At 40.2% G+C, this 22,377-nt stretch overlaps 1 long non-coding RNA gene across 1 annotated transcript in view; it reads right to left on the minus strand.

Moving 5' to 3' along the window:
- LOC122562479 overlaps positions 1-22,377 on the minus strand; it is a 47,720-nt gene that overhangs the window by 16,631 nt on the left and 8,712 nt on the right. Inside the window, exon 2 of the long non-coding RNA XR_006315325.1 lies at positions 18,042-18,121. This is a non-coding gene — a long non-coding RNA (uncharacterized LOC122562479). The remainder of the gene's footprint in view (positions 1-18,041; positions 18,122-22,377) is intronic.

The raw sequence follows: 22,377 nt of genomic DNA on the forward strand, positions 1-22,377 counted from the left end.
CAAAATGGTGCCATTCACAACGAACCACTTGGCTTTGATGTCCACCCTATCACCAGGCAGTTGCCAGGCTCTCAGTGTCGGCCTCCTTATCTAATTAGTACTTAGTATGCAGGGTTCAAAATCTAGCCAGGATTGAGACAGTACCTTGAATGAAGCCATTAAGAGGCGAAGAATACAGGACAACATTGTCTAATCCAAAATCTTGTGGTGGGGGTGGGGAGGGAACCAAGTCAAAAAGCCAACACACCACTCGGGGACACAAAATTGCCACCTCTAGTCCTGCCTTCTTGGCCGAACAAGGATTCAGCCCCTCGTTTCCTCATTTACCAACAAACCAATGAACAAAAGTCTGTTCCGTTAGAGAGCTTAGTAAGCAATGACAGCTTTATGTCACTCAGTAAAAGCTGTGCTTACACTCGAGTTACTTATTGCTAGCAAAAGATATTACATATCTGTGGTAGTATTTAACTACTACAAATGTTACTTGTTTTGTTACTGATTATCTCAAAGTGTTGTAAATGGTATAAACAGTAGAGTTTACATATTTATAAATATTCTCAGTACCTTTTAAATATTTAGAGCCTCAAAGCTAACAATCACTGTTGAACTTGTTCTTGAAATGGAAAGAGAGCAAATGGTACAGCAAATGCTTGGAATTTCCTGTTGGATTTGGGATTCCCAAATGGTTTGGTCTACTGGCCTGAGAACAGCACACTTGGCAGGAGTACAGTAATAATTTGCAATATATACTTTCCTCATGGTCTCATTGTAGTAAAAGAACATTTAATGTGTTGAAACACTTGGATGAATAAATAATGTAGTTGTTTAAAGACTAGTGTGAACCTTTTTCACTTAAAGTGTAACAAAAATTGCAACACTAATTTTCCTTTGCATAACATATCAATTATGTTCACTGTATTTTTGAAACAAGATGAAACTAAAATCAATATCAGGCCAAGCTAAGTTCCCCATATATTCGCTTTAGTCATAGTAGGCTCTTTCAGTGAGTTCTGAAAGGACTCATTGCAGAGCTGTCTATCACTGTGCCTGCAATTGCTTTACATAGTTTGTCTATTAAGTAAGGAATTAGCTTGAAAACTTACCTCATTGTGAGGAATGCAAAACAGAAGTCTGGTATTTATTTTGGCAATTCCTGTTCATTCTAAGCATAGTTAAAATAAGCAAAGTTTGAATTGTATATAAAATGGCATTGAACTACTATTGCAGGACTCAGCAACTGCTGTTACAATAGTGACAGTGAATGATTAAAATATGCACGTGTGGTATTAATCAGATGTGTGCAAGTTGGCTGGTACATTTTTGGTAGCTCGCTGCATAAAATGTTTTTAAAGGGATGTAAGCATTAAAAAATTGTCATTGTATGTGGAGTTACAGTGAGACAGTTCGTGAGAAAAAGGGGCAAGATGAGAAGTGGAAAATAAATCCTTCCTATGGATGGCATCAATCCATCTTGTTTTCAGTTAACAGTTTTTTTTTCAAGAACAGCATCTGTTTCAGGTTTATGCTATCAAATTGTTCACTTCTTTACATTTGGTTTTACCTGTATCTCATCCTAGCTTCGCTTACCGAATTCACCAGATTGTTATCAGTTTTTAAATTACATTTACAGTATGTGTGGCTATATAGTACAATGCGTAGTTTCAATTATTTTTCCCTGAAATAATTTTTATTAGAAGTTTACAGTTTGCAAGATAGATGTCCAGATGTTCTTCGTGAGACAGCATTTAAGTCCAATCAAAGTAGTGTCAAAAATCTAATCCAGCCAGTATTGAAATAATGATTTCAAAGTGTTTGCCTCTTATATATCATGTGATGATGAGCTCATTGAGTGAATGTCATTTGATCACCTCCATGTATCCTTCAGAGTATCTCATCAATTTGGATCAATCTCATTTCAAAATATATTTTTCAACAAATTCCAATGTTTCGCACTTAAAATGAACGCTCGTATCATATCAGCAAGTTCTCCAGAGGCTTCGTTTTGGAAAAACTAAAAGGGACTTGCTAACAAAATCTTAGCTTACAATGTGGATAAGCAAGGAAGAGAGTAAATAGGTTTTTAAAAATTCCACTGGCTCGAAGGTAACCAAATATTACAAATTTAAGCATTTTACTTGAAATTGTATGGGGATGTATGCCAGTAAATAAGGTGTTAATATGCACATGGCAGAGATTCTCATGGTTAGCAAAACTGCTCTTATATTTTTCTCCTATTTTAATGTAGTTTTGTTCATTACTTTGTTTCCTCTAGTGATGTGCTTGTTATAGAATGGCAGATAGATGGTTTAACACCAGTATCTGGAATTGTGGTGTAAGTGACTTGACCTCCAATTATCCTTAATTTGAGGATTAAGGTAAAAAAAATGGTCCTACTTAGGTCAGTCGTAGCACTCTTGATTCAAGCTCAAAAAGTTGTGGGTTAAAGGCACATCATATTATGCCGTACATGCAATTCGGCATTGTTGATGTCATCTTTTAGGTGAAACGTTAAACTGAAGCCCACCTGATTGTTCAGTTGATCGGAGCAGATCCCATAACACTTTTCAAGGGATAATAGTGTCTAAAACAACATTCTCCAACAATCACCATCAAAACAAACAAATGATTATTCATTTCAGTGTTGCTTCTGGAGCTTTGTTATATGCAAATTGGCTGCTTACATAACATTTATTACTCTTAGAAAGGTAATGCATTGAGAGTTGTGTTTTGAGACAGCCTGAGGCACTAAATACATGCAAATCTTTCTTATTTCAGCCAACAATGCCAAAACAACCCAGTTGTCATTGTTATTTTGGGGATTTTACCGTGAACAAAATTGTGTCTCATCCAACCTGACCAGACATCCCAATCTGACCTAGTCCCATTTGCCAGCATTAGGCCCACAACCCCCTAAACCTTTCCTATTCATGTGGGAGACAGTGAGGTCTGCAGATGCTGGAGATCAAAGTTGAGAGTGTGCTGCTGGAAAAGTACAGCAGGTCAGGCAGCATCCAAGGAGCAGGAAAATCAACATTTTGGGCCGGAGCCCTTCATCAGCAATTTCCAGCAACACACTCCCTTCCTATTCATGTACCCATCCAGGTGCTCTTTTAAATGTTGTAATTGTACCCCGGTCCACCACTTCTTTTGGCAGCACATTTCATCCATGCAACACTCACTGTGTGAAAAAGTTACCTCTTAGGTCCTTTTTAAATCTTTCTTCTCTCACCTTAAACCTATGCCTTCTAATTTTGGGCTCCACCACCCTAGGAAAAAAGACCTTGGCTATTTATCCCCATGATTTTGTAAACCTCTATAAGATCTTTCCTCAGGCTCTGACACTCCAGGAAAAAAAGCCCTAGCTTATTCTGCCTCTCCCTATAGCTCAAACCCTCCAGTCCCAGCAACATCCTTGCAATTTTTTTCTGTACCCTCTCAAGTTTAACAACATTCTTCCTATAGCTGGGTGACTAGAATAGTACGCAGCAATCCAAAAGTGGTCTCACCAATTTCCGTTATAGCCGCAACATGACATCCCAACTCAATGTTCTGACTAATGAATACAAATGTGCCAAACGCCTTCTTCACTATCCTGTCTACCTGCGACTCCACTTTCAAGAAACCATGAACGTGCACTCCAAAGTCTCTTTGTTAGACAACACTCTACATTCCTTTTCCATGGTTAAAAGAAATCATGCCACGTCAGCTGATAATTTCCACTGTGGAATTTAAGGGGAAAAAAACACAAAAACAGCAACATGAACTCCCCAGTGAAATGAATCAGTTATACTGTGCAGTGCTGCATAAAACAGTGTCTCATGTATATGTTTTCCTAATTGGTGTTTGATTATCTAAACTAATCAATTATCCAAACATCCCTTGGTCCTAATTAGTTTGGATAAGCTGTCAGTCTACTGAATGGATTGTCAAAAATGCTTTAATGTCAGCATTGAGCTAAATATCAAGTCCAACCAGCTTGAAGTGAACGTAGACACAATGATGAGCATTATCAAGGAATTTGAGAGTTGCACCACATTCCTGAATATCACCAGCATGCACAAACAGAAAGTCCCCAATTAAGAGCATTTGCATTTCAAAGAGAGTCAATAACATATGACAATTCTGGTAAACTAATTCCAAAGACCTATTAACACAACTAGTTTAAAATACCCACAACTTGAATAAACAGCTATGTTTTTGTCCCCTGTATAATGTATATAATGTATTGTGTGGGTGGAGTTTGATCTTGATTTCTGAAACATAATGGCATCTAATCTGTTGCCCAGTTGTGGCTCCTGTACATACTATCGTGTTGCTAGTTGACAGGTTTCTCCAGCACAGAATAAATGATTGATACTTTAATTAAGTATATGCTTGTCAGTAACCTCTCTTTCTGCTTTTTTTTAAAAGAACCTTTTAACTGCAGGAAACTAAAGCAGGAATATTACTTGGGTAAGCTAATCAATTTTTGTTGTATTATTTAGGTGTCTGGCACCACTCCAGCATCTGACATTTAGGTAGCTTATCAATATAAACTATCGGTGCAAACCCAGCAATTACTTCTCCGATGCAAAAAAACCACTATTGAGCTGTCAATTTTAAACAGCCAAACTCTCCAAATTCAGCAGGCACCAGTAACCTAATATCTATATGTACTCAGAGCTGTCATTTTTCTGCATGAATTTCCTTGATACTTTCAATGACATGCTGACCACCTCATAAACTGTGGCAGAAAATTACTCCTGAATACATGGCAAGGGCATGGATAATGTTTGCAAATTGCTGACTCCATCTCATCACTTAACCTCACTAATCCAAAGTCCAACTGGTGAAATTTGCTATGTGTATCTTGGCTTCAGGATTACAAACCCTCCAAGAATTGTCCTGGAAGCTGCAAGAATGGAAGATTAACCTCCAGGACCCTGCTGTGAGCAACTCAGGAGAGCAATCAAATGAACTTTTAGTAAAATTGTGCTTTTTTTATCATGTTCTTTATCAAGATATTTGAGGTGGTGAAAATAAACTGTTTTGCAGATAGTCAAGATGAATCCAATTGAGTTGCTTCCATTTTCAGTTGGTAAGGCAATACAGTGAACCTTGAGTATGGACCACTGCTACTCATGTGGGGCCAGCAATGTTCATCATAGGGTTTCATTGATATGATACCCAGAATACAACTAACAAAAAACAACCATACTCTACATATTCCCCCATCAGAATGCTCTAAAGCCTCCCTGTTCTTCCTCAAAAAGAGGTCTGAACAGTCCCAATCCACCACCAACTTCCTTTGCCTGGCTGCGCTCCCTCTCACTTTGAACAACTTCTCCTGTTAGTAGCCTCACTTTCTCCAAGTCAAAAATGTGGCTATAAGAATCGGCATTGGTCTGAATTATGCCTGTCTCTTTGTGTTTTATGTGGAAACATCTTTTGTTCCAGTCATACTGGGGGTCCTGCCCATTGCTCCATCAACTATGTTTTCAGTGCTACTTCCCGCTTATCCAGAATTGGAAAAATTATTTGGTTCTGCTTCCAATTTCCATCCTTCTCTCACCTTCATCTGGTCCACCTCCGACTCCTCCCTTCCCTTGCTGTTTCTATTTCTGAGGTTGTGTTCCAGTATCAACTACAAACCTACTGACTCACACAGTTACCTTGACTGCACTTCCTCATATCATGTTTTTTGCAAGGATTCCATTCCACTCTCACAGTTTCTCTGTCACATCATTCTGATGATGCCTCCTTCCATTGGGTGCCTCTGTCCTGTCCTCCTTTTGCCTCAACTGAGAACTCTCCCCCACCAAGATTTCCAAGATTGTGAACTGTGCCTGACCATTTTTTTCATTTCCATCCTCACTTCTTCCCTTCCCTGACAGAAGCAGCATCGGGTTTCACTTTCTACTCCACCAGTCTCAGTATTAAAAAGATCATCCGCTCCCATTTCTGCAAACTCCAGCAGGATATCATTACCAAACACATCTTTCCCTCCCTCTCACTGTCCGCATTCCACAGAATTCTGTCGCTCAATGGCTAACACTGCTGCCTCATTTACCAGGGACCGAGGTTCGACTCCACCCTCAGGCAACAGTCTGTGTGAAGTTTGTATGTTCTTCCTGTGTTTGTGTGGGTTTCCTCCGGGTGCTCTGGTTTCATCCCACAGTCCAACGATGTGCAAGTTAGGTGGATTGGCCATGAGAAGTGTAGGGTTACAGGGAGTTGGGTCTGAATAGGAAGCTGCTCTGAGTGTCAATGTGGACGCAATGGGCCAAATGGCCTGCTTCCACACTATAGGCATTCTAGAGGGTGTGAGTAAGATGGGTAAGGAATAAAAAGGTGCAATAGTTTATGTGCAATTTTTGCACCAACTGGAAGTGCAGAGACATCAAATACTGCCCCAGAAACATGTGAGATTCAAAACATATGAGTTCAAATGAATGTCATACCTGCTTCTAGTTTCCCATACTGCAGTTAAAGATCACTTTACACACTGCTGTCATTGGTTGCTCCCCAACAGGTAGAAAACATGATTTGTTAGAGGGGAGGATGATGAACTGAATGATAATGTTCAAGTTAGGACAAAAATGGTAATGGGTACTTACCTGCCTCACTTGATCCTGATTTGCAAAGATTAATGTTTGTTACCAGAAGGTCTGGCCACTGAAATCCAGGCTCACACAAAACATTGGAAAGTGTGGCCAATGAGCACCAGTTCAACATGCCAGTCCTCCATGACTGGTGGACTAGCAAGACACAAAATGAACCAGATCAGTTCATCCAAGTTATGTATGGCATAGAACTGACTCACAAATATACAAACAACACAGAAAATGGTGTGTATGTCGGGTTCTGTGTATGGTAAACAGCTGAGTTCCTCCAGTGTAATTTTGAAGCTGAAGTGGGACAATCAAAATTTAATGTGATTGTGAGCTTAAGGCATTAGTTTAGGTGATCCATTTAAACAGACATACTTTCTTTTATTTTGACATTTACGTAGAAAGATAATTAATAAAATAATGATGCCATAATATTATGACGGGAACGAGAGTAAGGGATGTCATTTAAGTGGCTGCCATATTCAGAAGTTTCAGTCAGGTCTAAAATGCACTGTTGAAATATGTTTATATTATAAGCCTAATAAACTGACAGGGTAATAAAATGAGACTTCTGTTGAGAAATAAAATGACTACAATTGAACTTAGACGTGTTGTAGGGAAGCTCAAATTTGGCAGATGATATGCCATTTTAGTGGGCCAGCTCATTTCTGCTGAGAGGAGTAGTGTGTGGTTCACGATGATGCCAACAAGGTAGGCTCGATGCCTGTTCTATCTGAAGTAGATTTTGGGCCTGCCTCCTCACCCAATCCCTGAGAGTGGAAAGTAACGGCAAATAACCACTGCCAATCCTGCCATGGGCTCAGGGTAAAACATCAACAGAGAATGAACCAAGGAACCACCTTCAGACTGTGTAATATAGATTCACTGCAGTTATGTGTGGCATTATACACATGTATAAAATGTAGGTTTACAATCTTAACTTTTGAATGAGACACCTATCTAGGTGTAATTATGTATGAATCACTAGAGCCCTGAATGAAAGGGGCTGTGCCATCAAAGTTGATATAACCTAGTGAGGTCTTCCTTGATGTCCAGAGGAACTAGCTACATTTATGAAAAGAATTCTGGACATTGAGATGAGATTCTCACAAGGGAACAGCAAGGGGCCTATTAATAGGGTTTATTGTTTGTTATCTGCCTCATTAACTGCAAATCTCAACTTACTAATATGAAGCTCTCAATCATACCATCCACCACAAGGAATCTAAACACCGAACATTCCTGACATGAAAATCAGAGCAAGTACCTAATGATTCCAGTTTGCTGCTTTCTCTTACAGTCAGAGCCATAGAGATGTACAGTATGGAAACAGAACCTTTGGTCCAACTCATCCATGTCGACCAGATAGCCCAACCCAATCTAGTCCCATTTGCCAGCACTTGGCCCATATACCTCTAAACCCTTCCTATGCATGTACCCATACAGATGCCTTTTAAATGTTGCAATTGTACCAGCCTCCACCACTTCCTCTGGACATCTCATTCCTTACGCGCACCACCCTCTGTGTGAAAAAGTTGCCCGTTTTATATCTCTCCCCTCTCACCCTAAAACTATGTCCTCTCGTTCGGGACTCCCCACCCCAGGGGAAAGACTTTGTCTATTTATCCTATCCACGCCCCTCTTGATTTTATAAATTTCTATTAGGTCATCCCTCAGCCTTCAACGTTCCAGGAAAAATAGCCCCATCCTATTCAGTCTATCCCTATAGCTCAAATCTTTCAACCCTGGCAACATCCTTGTAAATTTTTTCTGAACCCTTTCAAGTTTCACAACATCCTTCTGATAGGAAGGATATCAGAATTGCACGCAATATTCCAAAAATGGCCTAACCAACATTCTATACGTGACCACAACATGACCTCCCAACCCCGATACTCAATACTCTGACCAATAAAGAGAAACATACCAAACGCCTTCTTCACTATCCTATCTACCTGCGGCTCTACTTTCAAGGAGCTATAAATCTGCACTCCAAAATCTCCTTGTTCAGCAACACTCCCTAGGACCTTACCATTAAGTGTATATATCCTGCTAAGATTTGCTTTCCCAAAATACAGCATCTCACATTTATCTCAATTAAACTCTATCTGCCACTCCTCAGCCCATTGGCCCATCTGATCAAGATCCTGTTGTAACCTGAGGTAACCCTCTTCTTTGTCCACTACACCTCCAATTTTGGTGTCTTCTGCAAACTTACTAACTGTATCTCTTATGCTCACATCCAAATCATTTATATAAATGAAGACAAGCATTGGACAGAGCACCAATCTTTGTGGCACTCCACTGGTCACAGACCTCCAGTCTGAAAAACAACCCTCCATCACCACCCTCTGTCTTCTACCTTTGAGCCAGTTTTGTATCCAGATGACTAGATTTTCGCTGTATTCCATGAGGTCTAACCTTACTAGCCAGTTTCCATGGGCTTCATCTTTGACACCTGGCACCAACATCTCAGGGCATGCACCATGGGCAATACTCACACACACCCCACATCCATGGAGACTAGCACCTGTCATGTGCAACGCTCACTATGCCATCATGGCACATCCTTGATCCAATTCCTCAGTTTAATACTGTGCCTCAGGATGCATTGGTCCTATCATTGCAATACTACTGCAAGGATATTTTGTGCATAAATACAGACACCGAGTACATAGACTGGATCAGGCTGCATCTCAGGGCTGCTTGTTTGCTGTCTTAGTGCTCACTCACTTAACACTGACCTGGATGCTGACAGCATCCTTTCCTTTCATTTTCTGGCTTTGACTTGCCTTTTTGTGGTATCCCCTCTCAGCCAGAGTTTCCACACTCACAATAGTACCATTTTTCCTTGCCATTTAGCACAGATACAAAGTGGCTATTCTCAGTCAAGGGTAATACCCTTTAGTTGGAGTGTCCCAGCAGACTAACCAGCATTTTCCAGTTCCTTTCAGTTCTGAAGAGTTTTTGAGATGTTAACTTTGTTTCTTTCTCCTCAGATGCTGCCAGATCTATGAAGTTTCTCTGAAACTTTCTGTTTTTATTTCAGATTTCCAGCATCAGCAGTATTTTGCTTTTCATCATGGTCATTGTCCTATATCAGTCCAGAAGCTTGAACATTATTAGTCAGTTGCTTGGAGCGGTCAAGGTCATAATCTGGCCCCCTTAAAGGATGAGGAGATGAAAGTCTGTTAACCTACCACCCAACTTGGCACTTTCTGCCTTATTGTGGGATGTTGTCTTCCAGACAGGAAATGAAGGTGCCTGTCACATGTTAATGCTGGTACAAGTGGGGGAAAGTTGGTAAGCTGTCCAAAGCAGTTCAGCAGGCAGATATAGCAGGGTGGGGTAATTGGTGGGTGATGACAAGTGAGGGAAGATATTCCATGCAATAGTGAGAGTTCATCAGCCTCAGTGCCAGGATGGTGCAGTAGCAGAGATAGAATGAGGTGGCAGAGAGGAAATGGTGGCACTTAGCCTGGTGGAGCAGAGAAGGTCATTGTACTTCTTCCTACACGTCTGGGCATTCTTTTTCAGGCAGCTGAGGTCACACTGCGTGGTGAGCAACCTTGGACCAGTTTGGTACCAGCTGTTGTTGTGGCCTCTTCTGACAGTCTTTGGGGAAGAGAATGTCCCCATTCACAAGGACCTGCAGGTCCTTGCCTACAAAACTAGGTGCCAATTTCCCCCTATCTGCCATGTCGAGGGCAAATCCCACAAACTGTGCAGGGCAGCTCTGGATCAACAGAGCTTGTCCAGGTATGCAACAACCAGAGTGGGACCATTCAGCGCAGCCATTTTGGCGCGAGAGATTTGGCCCGGCCTGTTTGGCGCAGCGCCCATTTTGCCGCTGACCCATTTAGGCGCAGAACTATTTTGGCGCAGCTCATATTTATTCTTTTTCAGGCTTAGTTAAAAGAATTAATGAAGGCACTAAAAATAAAAATAATGTTTATTCTTGTTAGTAAAAATGTTAAAGAAAAAAAAAAGAAACAAGTTAATTACGAAAAATCTAAAATATGACGTTTATTCAAAATTATGGGCAATCCCTCGTAATAACTGAATGTTCCACTCCAAGTTCGCATTGTAATCTCCTGTGGGTAGCTTCTGCATGATTGTTTGTTCTGTCCTCATTGTTTAAAGTTCTTTCATATAAATTCCACATTCCAACTGGAAAAAGCGGTGGACGCCTACCATTTCCTCTACATAATCTTCTACCTACATAGTTATCCTCAAACCAGTCCAGCAGTGGTTGCAGTTCATCTGGAAGTGCATCAGCCAAATGTTCAATAGCTTCATCAATGTTTTCAATCAGAATAAATGCAAGACCAATCATCATTTTAGCTCTCAAAGAAAACTCCGAGTCAATGTTATTCTTACTCAAGTATCGCAAACTGGCAAGATGTTTTCTCATATTTTGAGCCAGGTGAAAAAAAATCCCCGGATTTCTGCAGAAGGAAAAGACTGCTGTAAACTTTTGAAATTTGTGAGTTCAAAGTCACAGTTGATAATGTCAGGGCGGCATTCAGGCGGTATTTCCAGGACCATTTCAAATAATTTATCATATGTTGTTCATAACTTATTTGGGAGTAAAGCACACAACAGTGGGAACACACCTTCATGTATTTCCCCTAAAATAACATAAACTTGTGAAAATAGAGGTGGGGAAATTTTGAATGTTCCATCAACATATAACTTTTTTGATTGTTTCAGAAACTCGGCATTCCTTTTTCTTCCAAACATAAGAATTCTGCAGGTGGTGCTAATGCTGTCAGCCAGTAAAAATTGTTCTTCATTATATTCATTAACAGAATATGTTTTAAAGCTATATGGATGGCACAATATTCCGTTGAAATTAAAGAAATTCAGGGAAGCAGAAGCTAGAATACAAACACTCGTTAGAAGATTTAGTGAGAGAAATGATGTTGAGTATTTACAAGGGATTGCCCATAATTTTGAATAAATGTTGTATTTTAGATTTTTTGTAATTAACTTATTTCTTTTAATTTTTTTTTCTTTTTAACATTTTTACGAACAAGAATAAATATTATTTTTATTTTTATTGCCTTCATTAATGCTTTTAACTAAGCCTGAAAAAGAATAAATATGAGCTGCGTGAAATAATTCTGCGCCTAAATGGGTCTGCGGCAAAATGGGCGCTGCGCCCAACAGGCCACGCCAAATTGCTCGCACCAAGATGGCTGTGCTGAATGGTCCTAAACCCTGCTACAACTGGTTAAAGATGAAGTCAACAACTGATCCAGTATGGGATATCCATGTTCTTCTGGCTATAGAAAGTGCTAGAATTGAGCTAGCACCAGCAAGAAGGGTGGGGTTGATAGCTAATGAGTTGAATGTGGGAGAATAGGGCAAGAAAATTCACTCGGCCTCAAGAGGAGTAACCCTCTATGAAATTCACTGAAAGTTACACAGCCGAAATATGCAAAGATATAGACTAAGTATTCATGTTCAGTGCTCTGAAACAATAGCGAGCACAGTAAAATGTATTGCCAAGATAATTAAATACCAAATTAAAAGAACTATTGTGTCAAAGTGTAAAATCTTGGTTATGACCCATTTGGATTATTGTGTCAAGTTTTGGTCTCCTTGAGAGAAAGCAGGAAATTATAGACCAGTTAGTCTGACCTCAGTGGTGGGAAAGATGCTGGAGTCTATTATGAAGGATGAAATTACTGCACATCTGGATAGTAGTAACAGGATAGGACAAAGTCAGCATGGTTTTATGAAGGGGAAATCATGCTTAACTAATCTTCTTGAATTTTTTGAGGATGTAACTCTGAAGTTGGACAAGGGAGGTACAGTAGATGTAGTGTACCTGGACTTTCAGAAAGCTTTTGATAAAGTCCCACACAGGAGGTTAGTGAGTAAAATTAGGGCACATGGTATTGGGGGCAAAGTACTAGATTGGAATGAAAATTGGTTGGCTAATAGGAAACAAAGGGTAGTGATAAAAGGCTCCAATTCGGAATGACAGGCAGTGACCAGTGGGGTACCGCAGGGATCCGTGCTGGGACCGCAGCTTTTTACAATATATGTTAATGATATAGAAGATGGTATCAGCAATATGTTGAAGATTAGAGTGGTGCTGGAAAAGCACAACAGGTCAAACAGCATTTAAGGAGCAGGAAAATTGACATTTCGAGCAAAAGCCCTTTCTGATGAAGGGCTTTTGCTCAAAACATCGATTTTCCTGCTCATCTGATGCTGCCTGACCTGCTGTGCTTTTCCACCACCACTCTAGAAATGACAGTAAGCCAGCAGTGGCAGACATTTTAGGAGGTATTTCACGACTCTAAGCAAAAATACATTCCCAGTAAGAAGGAAAGATTCTGAGAGAAGAATAAACCAACCATGATTTACCCTTGAGTTTCGAAGATTGAGAGGGGATCTGATTGAGATGTATAAGATTATGAAAGGATTGGCACTCTGGCAGTAGGAAACATATTTCACTGATGTGTGAGTGCCGAACCAGAGGACACAGCTTAAAAATACGGGGTAGACCATTTAGGGCAGAGCTCAGGAGAAACTTCTTCACCCAGAGAGTGGTGGCTGTGTGGGATGCTCTGCCACAGGGGGCAGTGGAGGCCCACTCTCTGGATTCATTTAAGAAAGAGTTGGATAGAGCTCTCAAAGATAGTGGAATCAAGGGTTATGGAGATAAGGCAGGAACAGGATACTGATTAGGAATGATCAGCCATGATTATATTGAATGGCGGTGCAGGCTCGAAGGGCTGAATGGCCTACTCCCGCATCTATTGTCTATTGTCTATTGTCATAACGGACCTATCATAGGTTCAGCAAGAGTCACTAGACTAATACTTAATTTATAGGCTTTTACTTACTGTTATCAGCTTAAACAGCAGAGTCTTTCTACTCTACAGGGCAAAGGCTTTAAGAAGGTTTGGTTGAGATGTTTAACCTAATGAAGAGACACCAGATATGAACATGTAGATCAGCCATTTCAATGAGGCAAGTTGGGAAAAATCAGAGCGGTAGGAACATAAATCATGGTAATACATAATAATGTGAGATGTCATGGAGATTTTATTGGTTGTTGGTGGCCATTGAACTTTGGAATAAGTTGCCAGCTTATGCAGATTCACTGTAAGTGCTCAAAGATAGACAAAATCTTGTTAAACTGTGATTGAAACTCAGTGGGGATACAAGATGAAGTACAACCCATTGGCTACATCTAGCCTTTGGGTGTTTCTGATTTGGCCTGTGACAACAACAGGGAAAGCTATGCCACTGCCACAATGTGTGCAGAGTGTACACTTGCAATCATTTCTAGAGCCTGGCTGATTGGTCAACAGTTGTAAAACAGAACGATCCAAATGCATGGAGAGTTTCAAGTTCAACTGGATTTGTTGTCGGTAAATTGGACTTTGCCAATGATCAGAGGCCAGCATGAGCCGTTTCTTGATGAATGCAGCCCTCTGATTTTGATTTGCTCTCTGATTTTGCAAGTACATGTGCTGTCATTTCAAAATGTCTATTTATTTTTGAATTAGATTTTATTACTATTAATTATATTGCTTATCTATTTAAAAAGGTTTGTATCTGTATGAATGATCTGTGAATGTTTCACAAGATAAATTCCTATAGCCATATGGTACCACCAAAGTGGAACTTCAGTTAAGTGAGTAATATATGGACATAGGAAATAGGAGCACAGTGGCACAGTGGTTAGCTAGAGACCTGGGTTCAATTCTTGCCTCAGGTGAGTGACTGTGTGGAGTTTGCACATTCTCCCTGTGTCTACGTGGGTTTCCTCCGGGTGCTCTGGTTTCCTCCCACAGTCCAAAAATGTGCAGGTCAGGTGAATTGGCCATGCTAAATTGCACCTAGCGTTAGGTGTAGGGGAATGGGTCTGGGTGGGTTGTGCTTCAGCGGGTCGGTGTGGACTTGTTGGGCCGAAGGGCCTGTTTCCACACTGTAAGTAATCTAATCTGTAAGTAATCTAATCTAATCTAAACCCCTTCTACGCGATATGCCATTTAATGAGATCATGGCTAATCTTCTATCTCAGTGCCATTTCTCCACACTACAACCACACTCCTTAATATTTTTAATATCTAGAAACCCATTGATCTCTGTCTTGAACATGTTCAATGACATCCTGAACAGCATGGGGTAGAGATCACACCACCCTTTGAGTGAAGAAAGTCCTCCTCATCGTAATCTGAAATGACCTCTCTGCTACCCTGAGACAGTGACCCCTGGTTCTACTTCCCCTATCCCCAGCTAGGGAAAACATCTTGATTCCACCCTGTGGAGTGCAGTAAGAATTTCATAATTTTCAATGAAATCAACTCTCAGTCCTCTAAACTCTAGAGACTAGGCCCAGTCTTCTCATTGGATAACTCTGCCATTCCAGGAATGAGAGTCAAGATTAGAGTGGTTCTGGAAAAGCACAGCAGGTCAGGCAACATTCGAAGAGCAGGAAAATCAACATTTTGGGTAAAAGCCCTTCATCCAAAGCCCTTTGCCCGAAACGTTGATTTTCCTGTTCCTTGGATGCTGCCTGACCTGCTGCCTGACCTCCAGCACCACTCTAATGTAGACTCTGATCTCCAGCATCTGCAGTCCTCACTTTCGCCATTCCAGGAATCACTCTGATCCACCTTTGTTGCGCTCATCTATGGCAACTATGTTATTCCTTTGGTGAAGAGGCAAGAAAGGACGAGAGATATTCTCCTGAGAATGGAATAAGTTAAGTGTAGATTTAGTAGAGATGTTCGAAATCACAAAGGGCATTGATTAAACAAATACGGAAACTGTTTTTTAGCGGAAGGAGGGTTGTTAATTAAAAGACCCAGATTTACGATGGTCTGACAAAAAAACCCAGCAGGCAGCAGCTTTGTATATTTAGCAAAAAAAACTGATCTACAATCCTGCTGGTGGACAGGAATTGAAATATCGAAGCATAAATGCTGTTATCTGCAATGAGTCCCAGGATACATATGATTGAAGGTCTCCACAAGTAATCTTGTTTTAACATTACAAGATGGGCATCTGAGAGATTAGTTGTTTATGCACTTCTGAAGATAAGAATAAAGAAAGAAAATCTCTGTTCCTGCTCGAGATATAGCAAAGGTTTAGATATTTCTTAGAAGAAAGGTGGTGAATATATTAAAAAATAGAGTGTGTGATTTTAGAAAATAGAGTGTGTGATTTAAGAAAATTGGAAATTGGGAACATGTTCCATAACAGTTGTGAAACAGATTGCAGATGCACTTAGTATCTGTTTTAAAATGTGCTGTGAACATATTAAATCTCAACTCTAGGAGTGAGAGGTAGAGGAAAGCTTTTGTTTATGCATTCATGGGATGTGAGGATCATTGATTAGGCCAGCATTTATTCCCTATCCCTGATTCCCTGGAAGTGGTGCTGGTGAGTGGCCTTCTTGAACTGCTGCAGTCCATGGTTCAGAGACATCCTACACTATTTCCATACCCCCAAGTGGCTTGAGGTTTGATCAGATATTTCCCGATCCACCTGCCTTCCTGAATTGAATAGTTTAATTTTCCCCTTTTTTTGCTTTTCCATGAAGGATATTTGGCTGGTGTTAGGTAGGAACATTGAGGGCATATGCTTAATTACAAGGATTGGAGTCATACCTAGTACATAGGAAGATGATTGTGGTTATTGGAGGTCAGTCATCTCAGCCCCAAGATATCTCTGCAGAGTTCTTCATGGTAGTGTCATGGGCCCAACTATCTTCAGTTGCAGCATAAACAATCTTCCCTCCATTTTGAGATCAAAAGTCAGGATGGTCACCGATGATTGCACAATGTTCAGCATCCAGAAAGACAAGGGCAGCAGATACATGAGAAAACCATCACCCGCAAGTTCCTCTCCAAGCCACTTGTCATCCTGACTTGGAAATATATCACTGTTTCTTCACTGGTGCTGGGTCAAAATCCTACATGTGACTGCAGCAGTTCAGGAAGGTACTACTACTTTCTAAGGTACAAGCAGGCACAGGCAATGGATCCGGGCCCAGCCAGTGAGCCGACATCCCACGAGTGAAGGTGAGAATATATGATTAGTTTGGTGGAACCATTTGGTTTTGTCAAGACTTCATGGTTGGAAAGTAGTTTAGCAGTTTAAGGCTTCATTTTATTCAGCTCAAAGCATAAACCAAAACTTTAAATCAAACAAAGCCGAAAATTCACAATCTCTCTGCTGCATTCCCAACATAATGCCAACAGGGATATGGTGAAAATGCTATGAATTAGTTCAGGACCAAACAGGAGTTGAAACACCAAGAGTTTCCACTTTGTTGTAAAAGCAGTGCGTCTCCCTGCCTTAAAGAAAATCAGTGACGCAGAAAGCAATGTGATGATTTGCAGAGTTCCTGCAATCATGGAAGAGTGACAAACTGATTTGCCAAGTGGAATCAGTCACATTAGCAAATGTGGGTTCACCTTAAGGATCATCACATTCAGGCATCTCCTCAACAACAGCATGATGACAGTGGCTATTTGGCCCACGTAACATGGAGTATGGGGAGCAACTGGGAACATAGCAATGAGGTACAAAATCAGATGTGATATGACTAAATGTTTAAAGGAGCAAATAGCTGAATCTTGCTGATGATTTCTATAATTCCCTTTCACTGTTCCACTATTTCCCTTTCTCTCATGAGGTGCTGACTTTTCCTGGGGTTTGGCTCCAAAGAGATCAATACACCCTGAATCACTTAGCCAAGACATCTCCTTTTGTAGGGGAAATGTGAATGGCTGTCCTGGTTAATTTTCTTAATGTTTGTTCAAACTACCTCATGTAAAATATTTACGTCTTGGAGACACAACTCTATTTTGTATGTTGTAATAAGTTTTCTTCATAGTTCTTTAAACGTCTGTTCCATGCTCCTAATTGCAGTTACCAGCAACTGTTACAGTTTGTTTATTTTTCTCGGAGTCCACACCCAGAGTAGTTGGGAATAAATGGCATAGCAATAGATTGTAAACAGACTCTCAGAATCAAACACAGAATAATTCAACACTACATCCTACACTTTTGTCTGCTAGCTCGAGTGGTTCCTAACAACGTTACCAGCACTAACTATTTGAAGGGACTTTCTCATTAATTGAAGCAGTTTTAGTGTGGGATCAATCTCATGAACAATCATAAGCAGAACTGCTGAAATGCTAAAAGTTGGCCAAAGCGAAAGCTTGTTTTGCAACACATAATTTAGTTTACGCTGTGGAAACTGTTTCGACATGCTTCCAACATTTGTTTTTTAAATTACAAAAAAAACAAGCATTTTTTCTCTCCCAGATGCTTCTTTTAAACTATCAACAGGCTATTCAGCGTAAAACAAACAAGCAAAACGAGAGCAATTTCCATTTTAAAGCAAATTTAACCTATATGCTTATTTCTGTAGTCCTCGTGACATTTTAACCTAAGAGTGAGCTCTTTCACCTTTTATACACATTGCAGTGCTTGGGAAAGATTTTCTCAGTGTCCTGTCAGTTGGAGAATGGTGAGTGACACGGAAGAACCTACAAAGGCAGAACAAAAATAGTTTACAAAATGGGGAGAGAGGCGAACAAGCTGAGACAAATAAAAGATAAAGCTGGCACTTTTTTTTCAGCCTCAATGTATCCTAATGATCTAAAATGACCCTACATTTTTTGTGCTGTAGCGTACATACACCATTAATTACCCACTAACAGCTACCAGTCACGTAACAAAAGATTCAGAATGTGTTAATAGGCCTTTCTCGCAGAGTGAGAGCAAACGGTTGTGTCTGCTCTCTTACTCTGGCGACTCAGGGAATTTCCCACTGAGGCATCTAACTATTAGATGTCAAGTAAAATTCGTCTTTGCCTTTTTCTTTAAAAGATTCAATTCTCGACATTTTACAGTACACTCCAGTTAAAAGCAGTTGACATAACAGCAAAGATAAAAAGAACAAGAAACGGCAAAGGCTGAAAATCTGGTTTAACAGCAATTTGCCCACATACCATGATTAAATCAATTATTAATGAGGGGACTACATGCTCCTGGTAAGAGTGATTTCAGTAACAGGGTAATATTTTGTTGAAAAATTCGACTTGCTCGTGAAGGAATTTTTAAATATTAATTTAGTTTTATGCATGAGACAGAATTTTTTTTTAATAAATCCCCACGCTGATAAATTATATCTCCAAGAGTCTAATGCTGAAGCTTCATTTAAATATAGTGGGTTAGGTTCATGTGATGGTAGGCTAACTTCCTCAAAATAAATTATTTCTTTGTACAAGGCTGTATTGAAAGATAACACTCTGGAAAGCAAATCATGTTTGAAGAAGCCCAAATTAAAACAAGTCTTTCAAAACTCATTTATGCCTGAGATGGGTTTTAAAAAAAAATTTAAGCATCTATTTTAAGAAAACAAGTATATATATATATATATATGGAAAGACATGGACAGATGTCTGAACCTGCTAGGAGCTGCAAATTATTAGGATAAAACTCATAAATTCTTGGGACACAATCCTGCCAACCAACAGGATAAGGTCACTGCTCTTTGTGGGGTGGTTTGGGAAGGTTTATCAGTGTGTGCTCTGAATCTGACCCCAGCAGCTATTCCTATTGTTTACAATTGAGTACCTCCATCATATGGGCTGACAGATTGGATTCCAGACTTCCTGATACCTCTTGAGTTCTGTATGTTAGTACTGTGAGAAAATTCTGAAACATATCATGAATTTGTATATCATCCTGTGTGCTAGCCTTCAATGTATTGCTTCAAATTTTAGCATATGTTCTGCTAAGAAGCCAAAAACCTACAGTTGAAAAAAAATTGCTGGATAATATGTTCCATTGAAACCTGGCAACATAATCGAGTGTAAACCAGCAAAATACAAGTGAAAAGTCCTGGCAAAAACACCTTAAAATCAGAATTTTGACATTTTCTGTCACAGGCCTCATCATCAACTACAAGAGGACTAACTTGCTGTTTAACAGTGCCACTACCATTGGAAACTGTCCCATGGTACTTCACAGAAACCTAATCTGACAAAAATAGACACATGCAGATGTAATTGCAGAATAAGATTCCAAAAATATCAGTGCAAATTCCAGAATTTTATGCAACAAAAGATGTAATTGGAAAATGAAGGATTTGGCATTGACATAGCTACAATATATGCTTTACATATCTTACTGAAACATCTTACAGAATTTCACATATGGCACCATTTAGAAGTGGTGTGAATTTTCCCATTTAGAGAAGCACACCACTATCTAGAATACAGCAAGATTTCACAAAAGATAAAATGACCAATTCATCTGAATTTGTTTTGGTCACATTTGTTGAGGGAAAGGTGTAGCTGAAACAAAAAGGGTTTCACTGCTCTTCAAACGATGCTTTGATATTGCCTACTTTTTGTTGTTCTTGCTCATAGAGTCCAAACTTTATACAGGACTTAGTCCCTTTCACTTTTGCAGTCACGCTGGTGCTGACAATTCCCATTACCAGTTACGAGAATTAACTCGATTGAATTGGCTTTCCCATATTTATTTTCTTCAACTGGTTTTGTTAATCTGACAATATATCCACAGACCAGAGACACATTTGTATGGAGTATAGCCAGTGGATGGAGATTTGAACAGTCACTCTTTTTAAATGAAAGCACGAATGGATCATTTCTGCCAGCTGGCAAACATAGCTCCAATCCTCCATGACTAAACAGAGTTAGACTTTATAGTTGGAATGCAGCCATGAATATTTGGAGGCTTTTCCTGCCAGTGGTGAAACCATTCAATTTATAAAATGGGCGTCTTCCCAACTGGAGGAAAACGATTTTACTGCCACTCTGAGAAAACCTGTCTGCCACCAGCCAGGGCTTTACACAGTCTAACTTCAACCTAGCCTTCGTGTTTTGTGCATACCAAAAACATTTAAATTGTCAATCAGGGTAAGTTCTTTGGAGGAGGGAAGAGAGTAAGCAACTTGATATAAGCAGCTTTGTGCAGCATATACTTTATCTCCTACACATTTGTGATTTGGATGTTATACTCTCTATAAAGTTAGAATTAATCCTTCAGACTAAATGAGACCCACTAAAGTATGGTCTTTATTCCAAAACTGGCCAAAAGTCTCACACTAAGGGTTTCCCCTCTCTCAAGATGGTGAGAAGGGGAACTGATTGGGTGGGTTTGGCCTGGCGAGAAATTTAATATGTTCACCTCTGGAGTGAAGTACTGGGTAAGAAGGAATCTGGACAACTTCCTCAACTCACCAGCAATTAGGGCACTTCAATGATCAATTAGTCTTCTTGTAAGGGTGTCAACTCACTGCCTTTCCAATCACTTGTCTTGCTAGTTCAGGAGAAAGTTGGCTTGTTTCTCACCAGTAAGCAAGATTTTCCTGTGTTGGCTAAATATGGGAATGATTGTATTAGGTGGTAACTAAGACACCACCCTAACACCTAGATAAGTCAGTCTGTCACCCAGCTATCAGTACATTGACAAGTTTCTTGCCCTATCAGATGCTTTGACACTTACATGCAACTCACCAGAAGTTACTCACCAATCAATGGCTAGCAGCTTCTCGGTCCATAGGACCACTGCTCAAGGTTCATTCTGGAGATGATCCAGCAGTGAGAAGGTAAGTGATTTTGATTTTCTTATTGAGGAGAGAGAACGAGGTCAGGAAGATCAGCGATCAGGACGGGAGTTTCAGAGGTCAACCCAGAGCCCACCATCCATTCTCCAAATAACCTCAGATTTGAGCAATTTGAAGGCACTCATCATAAACTCAGTTCATCCTGGGTTTTCCAGTCAGGAAATCACCAACTTTCTCCCATGAGAAGCCAGGGAACTGGCAATTTGAGGCCATTAATTGATCACTTAAGACTATAAGGCATAAGAGCAGAATTGGCCATTTGGCCCATTTCGTTTGCTCCATCATTCAATGAGATCATAGATAACGTGATTATCCTCAACTCGATTTTCCTGCCTTTTTCCCATCACCCTTGATTCCCTTACTAATACAAAATATGTCTATTTCAGCCTTAAATAATCTCAATGACCCAGCCTCGAAGCCCTCCATGGAAAACAATTCCACCGATTCACGACTGTGAAAGAAGATTTTCCATCTCACCTGTGTTTAAACAGGTGACTCTTTATGCTGAGTTATATCCTCTGCTCCTATACTCTCCCACAAAGGGAAACAACGTCCCTGCATCTAATCTGTCAAGTACCTTAAGATCTTATATGTTTTACTCAGGTCTCCTGTCATTCTTCTAAACTCCAGTGAATATAGACCCAACCTACCCATAAGAAAACCCTTCCATAACTGCAATCAAACTAGTGAACCATCTCTGAACTGCCTCCACTGCCAGTCTTAACTTTGTTTAGTTAAGGGGACCAAATCTGTTCACAATATTCTGGGTGTGATCTGACAGTATCAGCAGAAGTTTCCAGTTTTTAGATCCAATTCTAATAAATTAAAAGTCAGCAGTCTATTTGATTTCTCTTTTAGGAGAAAGTGAGGACTGCAGTTGCTGGAGATCAGAGCTGAAAATGTGTTGCTGGAAAAGCGCAGCAGGTCAGGCAGCATCCAAGGAGCAGGAGAATCGACGTTTCGGGCATAAGTCTTTCTTCAGGAATGAGGAAAGTGTGTCCAGCAGGCTAAGATAAAAGGAAGGGAGGAGGGACTTGGGGGAGGGGCGTTGAAAGGAGGTTAAGGTGAGGGTGATAGGCCGGAGTGGGGGTGGAGGCGGAGAGGTCAGGAAGAAGATTGCAGGTTAGGAAGGTGGTGCTGAGT

Source organism: Chiloscyllium plagiosum, chromosome 25 (genome assembly GCF_004010195.1).
Source record: "Chiloscyllium plagiosum isolate BGI_BamShark_2017 chromosome 25, ASM401019v2, whole genome shotgun sequence".
NCBI lineage: Eukaryota > Metazoa > Chordata > Chondrichthyes > Orectolobiformes > Hemiscylliidae > Chiloscyllium > Chiloscyllium plagiosum.